General features: G+C 37.4%; 1 non-coding gene across 1 annotated transcript; it reads left to right on the top strand.

Annotated features, from left to right (window-relative positions):
- Nucleotides 1-379: 379 nt before the first annotated feature.
- Nucleotides 380-485, top strand: LOC142541217 (small nucleolar RNA R71). The gene has a single exon (XR_012819283.1). It is a non-coding gene; the product is annotated as a small nucleolar RNA R71 (small nucleolar RNA).
- Nucleotides 486-13610: the final 13125 nt, after the last annotated feature.

Here is a 13610-nt window from a genome sequence, read left to right as displayed (position 1 = left end):
CTGGTGCCTCCTCTTGCACATAGAAAGGACCAATGTCTTGAAAATCCTTAGCAAAATGTTCCCCTGCTCATTTATCACAGAACATCTCTTGAAGCCGCATCGCTGTCCCATTCACATTCAAGCTGTTTATTTACTTATTCAGTGCTTCTAGTTGCACAGTAACAACAGAAAAATTGGTTACATGGTGAACTTCTTCACTCTTTCTCTGATTGTTCCTCTCAAATTGAGGATGATAACTGCTGGTAGTCATCTCCTCCAACAATTCTTATCCTTCTTCGGCAGTTTTTCTCAACAAATTCCCACAATCAGCGGCATCTATCATAGTACGATTGGCAGTGAGCAAGCCATAATAAAAAGTTGAACTTCTAACCCAAGAAGCAGTTCGTGATGTGGGCATCTCCGCAATAAATCTTTGTAGCGCTCCCATGCCTCATATAAGGACTCTTGCTCGAATTGGGCGAAGGTTGTGATGTCTACCTGCAACTTCATGGTCTTAGAGGGAGGAAAGTATTTGATGAGAAATGTTCTTGTCTTGTCCTCCCAAGTAGTGATAGAACCTACAGGCAAACAGTTTAACCAGGCTTAAGCTTTGCCACGTAAAGAGAAAGGAAACAAACTCAATCTAACAGCATCATCAGAAGCTCCATTGAATTTAAAATTATCTCAAATTTCAAGAAAGTCTGCGATGTGAGTGTTTGGTCATCTAGCGCAGTTTCCCCAAACTTGACAGTATTATGAATCATCTGAATAATGGCTGGCTTGATCTCAAACTGGTTTGCCCTGATGGTTGGTCGCACTATGCTCGTCATCAAGCGAAGGTTGTGCGTACTCCAGCATGGGTATACGCCTTGGCTCCTCGACAAGCAGGTCTTCATGATGCTCTTCCTCACGCTCGTTCCTGTTCATCTTGTCTTTAATCCTCTGTTGTTGTCTTCGCTTGCGGAGGGTTCTTTCAATCTCGGGATCAAATAGCTCAAGTACAGATTCAAGAAACTTTGGCATGCACTGAAAGATATATCAGCAAAGAAATTGAAGGTTTCAACTCAAATAAAACAAAATAGAGAATGCTAAAGTAAATAACTGAGAATAAAATTGTGGATTAACAATCCCCGACAACGGCGCAAAAAACTTGATCGAGTAAAACTTGCACTGTAAAATCGTTGGTAAAAATTAATAATTTTCAAGCCCGAAATAATCGCAAGTGCACGATGTCAAATAATAATTTAGTGCACAAGAGTACAAGTATCGTTCCTCCAGACTGTATTTCGCAATTGTTATTCCCAATTATTAAATCTTCAGCAACGATAATTAAGATGATTGTTTACTACTACAATGATTTAAATAAAAATTCAACGAATGATTCACGGATTAAATGCTGAATTAAATAATCTAAAATGATTGAGTAAAGATTCAATGAGAAATGAATTTTTTGGGAATCTCGGTTCACCTACCCCTGCTAATTCAATTAATTCAATTCGACAATGATCCACACTTTCGCCAGGATTTCCTAACCAATTGAACACTTCCTCTCAAGCTATGCCAAACTAACTCAACACATTGAAGTAAATAAATCTCTTTAATTATTTATAAAATGTGAATTTCATGTCATTCCATGAAATTCCTTAGTTTTCGGCCTACCGGACACTGACTATCAATGTGTATCCGACTTCATATTTCTATGTAAATTGTAAATCAATGGGCTATGCTACTCGTTCCTATCATGTGGTATTCTCTCGAACTCACTCGCAATATGAAATCATTATTAAAGTTATCTACGCTTCAACAACACAATGAAAATAATAGCACAATCAATAATAAAACAAAAGTCGAGATATAAATTAACTAAACATGGTTTCAAGATAGGATCCCCTCAAATCCCAACAAATAATGAAAATTAGCTACTAGAATTCATGATGAAAATAAGCAAAACAATATTTAAACAAGAAGTTTTAAGCTAGAAATATTAGACTTGACGAAATAACGAAGAACGGTGCTCGGAAATCTTGAATTCTTCGCTCCAAGCTTTGCTCCAAGCCTTTTTCTCCTCTCCCCACTTTTTGGCTGCTGAATCCTCTTTCATTTTTTAGTCCCCGAGGGTGTTTTGTGCAGCCTCAATTGGTAAGCATCCCGCCGAAGGTAAAAAATCATCTTCACAATTTTTTTCCAAATTGATTCCCGCTCGGGGGGTAACATTCTACTACCCGAGCACCGAGTCCTTTGTAAATTTTCTTCCAATGTGCGGTACTCACGCTCGAGCGGTAACATTCTTCCGCCCGAGCACCAAGTCCTCGGATTTTACTCTTCAAAAGTCACACCTCGCGCCCGAGCAGTAAGATTCTACCCCCCGAGCTCCAACTCATCTGCCATCTTCTCTCTTTCTCTTGCCCGAGCAGTAAGATCCTACCGCCTGGGCGCCATTTTTATGCCAATTCATCCCTTTCCTTGTGGCTTGTATCTTTGTCTACCGATTTTAGTTCTCCAGTCATTTCACCTAAAAATACGAAAAGTACGAGTAATCCATGATCATATGCATATGTTGTGGAGACCTGAACCTAATTCGTTTTCTTAATCATCATTAGGATCAATTAATTAATCTGGGTCTAAATTTTTTTTCTCTTTAAAATACATAAGTGCGGAACATATGATAATCAATCTGATATACATATCAACAGTAAAGTACAAGTTTTGTACAAAGTACATTTATCTCAACTAAGGTTCAACAACTACATATCCAGTGCTGAAACCAATCTACTTCTAAGTCCGGATCTCCACGCTAATTTTGATCTCTCATCCTCTTCGTGACCCCGATCCTGTCCCACCTGTTGTCATGCACACATACAAACACAACAACAGCCGGATAACTCCGGTGAGAACTATATTCCCAGTATAAACCATGTATACATGCAATCATATAAGCAGATATAAAAGCATGAAACAGATATCAATAACATGTATCATAATCTGAAAGACATGAATCGATATAAAACTTTAAATAAACTCTGAACTTTTCATCTCAGACTCGACTCATCTCTAATCTAGGGATCCCGGTCTAACTCAGACTTTGGCATTCTGTATTGAATCTCCGCAATAGAAGTCGATCTACTCCTAAGCAACATCGATACACCAAAAGTCTAGTGTCTTGGCACATCCGCCAAAGACTTGGTACCTCCCCCAATGACTAGGCACATCCGCCCATGATTCAATACATGATTTGCTATAAATCAATAGACTAAGCATATCAACCTCATGAATTGCAAACATCAATGAAATAACATAAAGTATGTGGTTTTTGGGAAACTCAAGTCAAATCAAACTCGAGTCGTATCTTCCCGGTTCAACATTGATTTATACCTTTCTCTTGTCGATCTGACGAAGTCGAAGTTTTTAATTTGAATTTGTCAATACTCAATCTGGCAATGACAATACTGAGCAGTACAATATCAATATACAACTCAATCAATACTGGACATAATCAGAACTCAATCTCATTCTGTTTCAACGGCATACAGGCACAATCTCGATATACTCAGCAATACAAATCAACAGATATCAAACTCAACAACTCATAATCGATAACAAACTCAATCTGATATCAAATCTTTATAATCTCAATCAAATCAATTCTGAAAATGATAACAATTTCATACGGTATTCTTTCTTCGATCTGATTTCAATTATACAATGACAACAATCTCAGGAACAGATAATAACAGTCATATCATGATTCCTCTCATATCAGATTTTCAAATCATATCAAAACATAATAAAACTTTCGTCCAGTTGAAGTCTTTGTCGATAGAAACACAATACTGAAGTTGGATTGAAAATCAGACGGTTGGATTTTGCACAAACCCTATTCCAAAATATGAAAGCTTGAAGATTCTCGAAAGCGTTCCTCGGCCTTCTCTCTGAAATTCTGAAGGATAAGGATGCATTTGTATATATATTCGCATGGTAAAGTACATGTGGCTTCAACTTGGTGCAGCACGTCTCGCGCATATGCGCGACCTCCTCTTGCGCATATGCGCGAGACACTCTGTCTCGACATATTCTTAATTCCTCAGCTCGCGCATATGCGCGTCCCCTTCTGGCGCATATGCGCGAGGTTCTCTGCCATACTCGCGCATATGCGCGGGTCCTGGTCGCGCATATGCGCGAGGCTCTCTGCCTACCTCGCGCATATGCACCCTGCTGGGTCGCGCATATGCGCGAGGGGTTCAGTCCTCGCACATAATTCCAGTCTTCTTTTGTCTTTCCCGGTCTGATCCTTTCTGTCTATAATCACATCAATTATCAATAAATCATTTCAGATTACAATAATAAAATCTCGGGCATTACATATGTTAAGTTTAAAACGAACAAAATGTAGATGAAATGCACACACACAATGCAAACACACACAGACTAATGAAATAAAACGCGTAAAAACAACACATATCACCTCCTCAGCATGCATCACAAAGACTCCGCCCTTAGTCAGTTGCTTCCGCTGTGAAATTCTAGAGCATGTGGTCAGTGGATCCACACTTAAAGCACTTGCATGAACCCCATAAGCACTCTTCTCCGTGCTTGCGATTGCACTTTGGGCACACCGGATCGTCAGTATGCTTCTGAGAATCCATCTTCAGTTGTTGATGTCCCTGGCCCTTTTTAGGTCCTTGAAACGGCTTATTAGCTGGCTGTTGAAACTATCGCCGAGGCTCCTGAAAGAGCCTCTTGCCCTACCTTTCATTCTCGATGTCCTTCTGATCCTGTTTAGCCGCAAAAGTTCTAGAAACCGCAACTGCATAAGTCGTAGGACCATCTATGTGAACATCACGACGCAAGATCGGCTGTAAACTATCAATGAAATGCCCAGTTTCTCCCTGACATCATTATCTATCAGGGACATAAAGTGACACCCCTGCTCAAACTTCCTCACGAACTCTGAAACATTGCCATCTCACTGCCTCAACGTCATGAACTCCCTAGTCAATCGGGAGCATACCTCATCAATGAAGTACTTGGAGTAGAATACCTCCTTAAAGCCTTCCCAAGGAAGAGTCTGCAGGTTCACTGACACTGATACTCCTTCCCACCATAACCGAGCATCATTCTTCAGCAAATAAGTGGCACACCTAACTCTATCATCATCCTGCAACTCTACCCACAAGCATCTGAGCTTGAAGGTCATGTGGTGGACGTGGAGGGGAAGCTCTCTGTTCATCACAAGCCTCACGGCCCTCACGGTCAATCACCAGTCTAGGAGGCATATTGTACCACAATTTAATCCAACACGTAACCAGCATGCATAACCGAACTACTCACATATAACATGCTAAAATGATTAAAACTTAAACATGTAGTTTAAATAAACTTGTACTTAACACTTAATTAATTTAAAACCGAAAAAACTTACAGACTTGAGGCGTAACTTCCTGATCTTCTCGCAACCAGCGTTAGGCAAAACCCTATACCAGGAAACCTTGTGCTCTGATACCAACTGTGACGAACCGTGTCTTAAAATACTACAACTTTAATATTTGCGAAAAAATTTAAAATTTTCATATTAAATAGTATATTTAAAAATATAACTCATTAAATAAAATAATGATCACCACTCAAAATAAAAATAAATTTAATATAAAAACTGCACCACCTTAAATTCCCCAACCATAAAAATCCAAAGTTAAAACATCCATAATAATTTGAAAAATCGCACGTAATATAAAAAGTTTCAACTTACTAGTCAGCAAAACCAATGTAATAAAGTCAGAGTAAATAGTCTAAAATTTTTCATAATAAAAACTCGTGAACTACAAGGTCCTCGAGTTTGCACTGCCATTGGCCCGAACCTGGTCACTGGTCAGCGTCTCCCATCTCCTCAACTACATCATCTGCATCGATCAAGTCTAGTGAGCCTAATGACTCTGGATGCATAAACCGTTAATAAGAAGTAATACGTAAACAAATTCATGCAATTTTAACATAGCTCGTACATAGCATAACATAAATATAAATACGAATAACACGACTTTTCAGAATAAACATTTTCTTAAAATCATATTTTCATACTCGTCATAATAATCATAATAGTAAATCATTTTGCGTAGAACATTGTTCAATGCAAGTGGCCCATAACATAAATTGTTTGATCAAACTTAACCACAATACTGGGCCAGCAGAGATCAAACAGCCCTTCGACTGGATTTCTGCTCCTTTACATAACATAATTCCTCTGAAAAGGTTGGAGAGGTCCCCGCACATATTCACAGGCTTCCATACCCGTAACATAATTTGGCCACAAGACAAATTGCATAATTTAAAAATAATTATTTTGCACATCATACATACTTATGAACATCGTGAACCTCATGGGATCGTCCTTGGATATGCTGCCCTAACGTACTAAAATTTATACCCAAAACAGCTCCTAAGGTGCATTTGTACACATGCAACTCCCAAATAAAATAGAACCGTTTACGACGTACCATTCAACTCGGGACTCAACCCATATGTAAAACACATTCTAACCTACTTCCCAAGGCCCTAAACTAGCCCTAAACTAACCCTAAACCATGCTCAAACCCCGTACCATGCACAATGAACAATAATAACACAAGCTGCCCAACAAGTGATGCTACGGCACCTATGTGTCTCGTATGACTTCCTATTGAATCCAACTCGAACCAAGCACAAACCAAGCACTAGACTCGAACTTTAGACATAAATTAAGACTCTGGTCCATCCCTTTACAAACCATACACAAACCACGGCCCCTTAAACAACATAAAACAAGGAGCCCTAATCGCGCATAAGCCCTACGCACGCAAACTGATCTTCACGACTCTGGCATCTATTTCCACCCAACCAGACCCTAACTAACCCATACCAAGCCTAACCCGGGACCTTGAAACCACGCCTATACCCTAGCCACGAGCCCTGGTCCTACCATGAAAACAACCGGACGTGAAACCCGCGAGCTTATCCATATGCGCGCGCGGCTGTGCTGTTTCGTTTCCTACTTTCCAGCAGCTTTTCGACCCCTCTCGGACCATGGAACGACATCTAAATGAATCCTAAAACATAACCATAAGTAACAACAAGGCATAGGTATTGCCCAACGAAGGCGACGATCAAAACTCGAAGAAATCGTAAAAGTTCATGCGTATTTCGTATCGAAACGGGTTTTAATAACGTTCTAGCATACATATAATCTACCCAATGTATTTTCATGCATATTTTATATCAAAATACAATATGTAACAAGATCAATGCATAGAAGAAAGGTTTAGACATGCCTTTGCATTAAAACGCACGATATATTAAAAAACGAATGCAGGGTAGAACGGAGGCCGAACGGAGAAGCTTTGCTGCATTTTATGGCTTGCAAATTGGATATATTTATCGAGTATAGTAGTGTGAGTGTTCAGCTATAGTTGCTGGTGGAAGAAGAATTGAAAAACTCCACCCCTTGGTGAAGGGTTTCGGCTGAGACGTAGGTGTGGGTGTGTGTGTTCTTGGTGTTTTGTGTTTGTTGTGTGTGCGTGAGTTGTGTAGTGATATATGGTGGACCCTTTCTTGTATTTAAATAAGATAATAACTAGGTGTTTAATTTAATTAAACTACAATTTAAAATTACAACTTAAGCCCTCCAAGTTTTGAAATTAAGATTACTATAAATTTTAAATTATACCCATAATTAAATAATACCTAATTTAATTAATTAAGTCATAAAACTAAATATTAAAATATTATATTTTGAGTGGGAGTATTTAAAAATCTTATTTTAGGAAATTTGCTAATTAAAATGCTTAACTGTAACGTCCAAAATTCCGGTTACGTAAACCGCATGCATGAAAAATTTTAAATTGGTAAATTAATTTATTAAATGATTTTAGATGCATGAATGATATATTTTGAGTGTCTAAATGATTAATTATGTATTTTTGCTTGATTTCATAATTTAAAGATTTTCAGACGAATATCGATGATTGGCCGGGGATGGAGGACCGGATATGATTAAAGCATTAAAGATTTAAAAGTTAAATTTTTATTTTTAGTTAAAAAAATATTTATTCTAAATAATTTAAGAATTTTTGCATTTTCAAGGTCAAATTTAAATTAAATAATGGGAGCAAGGAATTTATAAATTTCATAAAGGATTTTTTTAGAAATATTTGTTTTTAAATCTTTTAATTTGAGGCTTGATAATTTTATAAATCTTAATGGGCCTAATTTATTAATTTAAAACTAAGGTTGATTAAGCTCATTAATTATGTAATTAATCCTTTTGGTTTTTTTAAATAACTAACCTTAAACCCTAAACACAAACACCCCTAAACACACCTACACGAACACACCAAAACACAAACACAATTCAAGTGAATTCAGAGTGAAGAGCAACGGCTGAACCTTCAAGGGACTTGGAAGGGGGAAGTTTCGAACTTTTTTTCTCCATCGTTATTCGATATTCTTCCACGTTCTTCTTCCAAAAACAATCACCCGACTACCTTGCATCCCAAACTGTGTTTTCAGTGGGTATTTTTCGAGAAAAAAATGTAAAAATCGTCATCCATTCGTTACCGACCTTCCACCGCTTCGATATTCGTATTTCGAGCGTTTTAAACGCAAATACACGTTATAAACCTTTCTTTTTGCATCATTCAAACCATATTATGCATGTTTATGATATTTTGAATGAAAAACATGATTATCAAGTTTTATTAATGCTTTGAATAATTTATTTTAAAGTTTCGAAGTTTTTAATGCACATTTGAGTCGCGTATGACTTCAAGAGACTCGCGGCCATTAAGGGTAAAGGAGATGATGTTCAGAAGTCCTAAACAGAGTCCCATGTAGGTTAGAAAAGGACTGTAATGAGAGGGGAAAGTGTCGTGCCTCGATTAAGATTTATTGCATGTAAGGGTTTGATTTTGGCACTTGCATGGGGAGACTGCGTGCGGGCTGTCCAACAGTGATAAAGGCCCTGTTTTAGGTCTATTAATAGTCCTAGAGAGCCCTAGTGTGGTTGGAAACAACGGTAGAACGATAGGGAAGCGTTGAGGGCTTGGTTGGGGCCTAGTGCGCACGCTTTTGGTGAAACAAAGGGGCAAAGACGGCGCATGGTGGGTTGTGCATGGGATTTGGTGCATGAGCAGTCTTGTAGGGTCCTAGTAGGGTAGATAAGAGGCTGGAGTTGGTCTAACTAGTGGCTGGTCGAAGGTCTCTAATGGGAAAAGGGGGCCGCGACGCGCAATTATGGGGAAACTGTGCAGTTTTGCTAGGACTGAAGGAAGAGATTGGACGTGGTCTTGTGTGGGGTGGACCGTGGCTCATGAGGGTGGAATAGGGTCTAGTAAGTTGTGCTTCGAGTTTGGTAAATGTTGTTAATTTTTGAGTTAAATCGAGTTACAAATCAGAATTACAATTTAGCGATTAAATTGAATAAAACGAAGGATGCGAGTTTACATTTAAGAAAATTAGTAGAAGTCAAAAATAAGGTTATCTAATTTTTGGGATAGGCTCCAGTCAAGAAACGTAGGAAAAAGTTAAAAATGAGAATTTCAGGGTCCAGGGGTAAAATTGTTATTTTAAATCCCGGGTACTTCGAACGTCCTGGCAGTGTCCCGAGGGGTCATAATACATGTTAAATGATTTTTAAAATGATTATGGTGAATTTACGATATTTTTCGATAAATGCTACAGTTGAGTGATTTTCCCAAAAATGCTTATTTTACGATTTTAGATGATATAATATTTTATAAATAAAAGGAAAAAAAAATATTTTGAAGGATGTGAATTGACTTTGATAGAAAAGATTTGTGGGGGATCCATCTTAAGAAGGGGCGGTGAACTTACTTTTTGGCCACAGCCCAATGACGAGAGTTGCTGACGCTCCACCCCCAGGTACTTGGGGTATAAGTTGATCAATCGAATAAATGATAAATTATAAGTGATAAGGGATAGTAACTTTCAAGGATCAAACTTAACTAAAATGATTTATGATGAGGGAAATGATTTATGATATTATTTGCTTAAAGATTTATGAAAATATTTATATGTTTACGAGTTTTTATGTCAGCTTATTTTATTAAAATTATTCTTGTAAAGATGCATGTGCTTGTATATGTATTACTCGTTACGTATGGTTTGGACGTGCTGAATCGTTAGACTCACTAGGTTTGAATGGTCACAGGTGAGGATGATGTTGAGAGAGGCTCGGACGCTTGAGTGGATCGGGCATGACAGTACACTCCCGAAGACCTCACGTTTTCCGCAATATAAAGATAACCAGAGTGTTGATTAATATTTTCAGGATTATTTAAAAAAGATATTTATGTTTCGTTTTTAAAACATCAGACGCTGTATTTTGTATGATTGACGTATGCTTTTATGAGTGACGATTTATGGATTTTTGTCGCAAATTTTGATTTTTCATAAAAATGGATTTATGTTTTTGTATGGTTCAGTCTTTATAAAAAAAATCTAGTATTATTTATTTATATTAAGAGGTAAGGATATTTCAGTTAGTATCACAGCTAATGATTTTGTAAGGGTTGTGTCTACTGTCACTCTGAGAAGCTCAAGAAGTCAAGACTCAAGTATGTGAGTTTTTTACCATTTTAAATTTTTCATGCAAAATTTAGATGCTTTTATATGATATAGAAATTGAGAGATTAAATGTTTTCAAATTTAAATCATGTTGGTTACGTGACTTGGACGGTGTGCACAGTTATGCCTCTGAGACATGTTGTTTCCATTATTGTGGAGGAGGAGAGACGTAAGGAAATACCTCAACCACCCCCATATGTTGCTACTTAGGTTCTAGAGGGGATGACTCAATAATTGGAGCAACATGCTGTCAATACTATTCGGGGAAGACAGGAGGATGTATATTGAACTTGATGTTGCATGCTTCGTATTTAAGTATGGGCTTGAATTATAGGAAATCGAGAGCTTAGGACCTGAATTCTAATTAATTAGAAAACTTTAAGGATTCAGTCACATAATTTGGAAACTTTAAGAACTCAAGGGCATTATATTTGACATTGTGGGCTTAATATTAAAAGTCCGGGAACTATAGGGCTTAAATTGTGAATTTCAGAAAATTGAAGGGTGTTACCTCAATCGGAGGTCTTAAATGATAGGAATTTTTCGAATTTTGGCCTTAATTGGATATGATACGATTGTTCACGCATGCATGATATTTATAGTTGGTGTTGCCACCTATGCTTTGCTATATTTTGAAGCTACGCATTCATTCATATCTGAATCTTTTGTGAAACGGTTGGGAATCTTACCGGAGGACGTGAAATCTGGATTCAGAGTTACAATGCCTTCAGTCGAACAGATGAAATCTACCAGCGTGGTGAAGGAAGTGGAGCTTAAATTGCAGAAGAATGTCGTTCGAGCAGATCTTATTGTGTTGCTGATGCCAGAATTCGATATTATCTTGAGAATAGATTGGCTAACACTGAATGGAGCCTCTATTTATTTCTAGCAAAGGTCTGTTTCTATTAGACCACCCAACAGAAAATCATTTATCTTCGAGGCATTAAAGAGCAGACAAATACCACGCATCATTTTTTGTTTTTGTGCAAGGAAGCTTGTGCGAAGAGGCTACCAGGGTTTTCTTGCCAGTCTCATCTCCTTGCTAGATACTGCCAGACAGTCGATTGAAGATATAGAGGTTGTTAGGGAATTTGCGGACTTATCCCCTAATGATGTTGCTGGCATCGCACCTTAGAGAGAAATGGAGTTCTCCATCGAGTTGTTGCCAGATACAGTGCCAATCTCTAAGGCACCATATCGGTTAGCACATGTTGATATGAAGGAGCTGAAGGAATAAATTAGGAGCTGCTAACAAGGGATTTATTCTCCCTAGTTTCTCCCCATGCGGTGCACCAGTATTGTTTGTGAAGAAGAAGGATTGAAGTATGAGACTCTGCATCGACTATCGAGAGCTAAACAGGGTGACGGTGAAGAACAAGTATCCCTTATCAAGAATTGAAGGTCTATTAGATCAATTGAATGTAGCTTCAATGTTCTCAAAGATAGATCTTTGACCAGGATACCATCTGATGTGATTTTTCAATCACAAATAAAAAAACGCTCAAAGACGGAGTCGTGCTCTCGATTCGTTAAACATTTTGAAACAAGTAACGATTTGTGATATTCACTTCTAAACTACGAAAATCCTAGCAACAAATATTCACGAAGATAACAATTTATCTCAAACGAACCTTCAAATAACGTATCTTTGACAACCCGAGTGATAACAATCAACAAACTCCACAAAGCGTTAAACCATGATAAGTTTGATATCAGAAACACACAAAGGTTTATACAAAGTCAAGCTTTGAATTTGAGAGAAAAACTCAATCAATTGTATTAAAACTCAATCTATTTTTTTTAATTCATGTATACAATGAAACGTCTACTACTTAAAATAATACTATTTTTTTTCCTTTGCTACAAGCTTGCTCTCGAAAATTCATAAATTATGCATGCATGCATGCAACACTATGAAAATTCCACCTTTCAAAAATAATAGTAATCATCTACCGGATGAAAATATTGCAGTTTAAAAATAAAACAAATATGAACGAATAAAAATCCTGATAAACAATAAAATAATAAAATGAATGAGTAAAAATATTCATGTCCAATCCTATCTCATAAACGTGATGTGCGGAAGAAGTAAGGTCCTCGGGTTGGCATGCACACATCCAACTCCGCCTACTCAGTCTTCGGCACCTCCAATCTCTTGATCAATTTGCTCACCTACATCATTCACACCTAGTGATTCTAAATATTCAACACACCTGTAATGTTAGTGCTTATATAGATACTTTTTGTACAACATCCTTCACTGGGTCGATAACATATACATAAAAATCAATAGTGAAAAGTATTGTAACAAAAATACGTTTCATGATCGTAAAGGTGTAAATGGAAACTTATCGTAAAAGCATAACATGTAAGTTCCAGGAAATTTAAATTTTCGTACGCATGCAACCTGGGTTTTATTTAATTTATGCATTTATTTATTTTTATTCATTTGCTGCATAATTATTGTATGGCTAGGAGTTACTTCACAAAATTTTTAAAAGTTCACGCATTAGGGTTTCTAGAGATATTTCGCGTTCGATAGAGGAACGGAGATCGAAGAATTATCAGAAAAAGTATTTTTATTACATTTTTAATTTTAGTTAATTGTTAGGAGGGGTTTTTATGATTTTTTTCGAAAATTGGGCCTTGGTGGGTATTTTTATTCGTCGGGTCGTATTTTTTAACCGGTACGCAAATTGTATCGAATCGAGGGACGTTTTGAGGACTTTGGAAATATTTTAAAAAACATACCTAAACGAATTATTTTTCGGAAATGTTTTTGGGCTTGATGAGTTTGTTTTTATGCTAAATTGGCTCAAATCCCTTTTAATTAATAATTAAGGCCCATTAGTGCACATATTTTCTATTTAAAACCCTACCCTCAAACCCTAAACCTAAACCTACATGCTTGGCCGCCCACCCCTCTCAACCAAAAACTTATCTCGTGTAAACCAGTAGCTTCATTGCTGCAAAAGTTGGGTCCTCCCTTTACCTCTCAAGCAAGGTCTTTCCCCGCT

Source organism: Primulina tabacum, chromosome 3 (genome assembly GCF_025594145.1).
Source record: "Primulina tabacum isolate GXHZ01 chromosome 3, ASM2559414v2, whole genome shotgun sequence".
Lineage (NCBI taxonomy): Eukaryota > Viridiplantae > Streptophyta > Magnoliopsida > Lamiales > Gesneriaceae > Primulina > Primulina tabacum.
The sequence above is the reverse complement of the archived record's forward strand: the minus strand, read 5'-3'. Positions and strand labels throughout refer to the sequence as shown.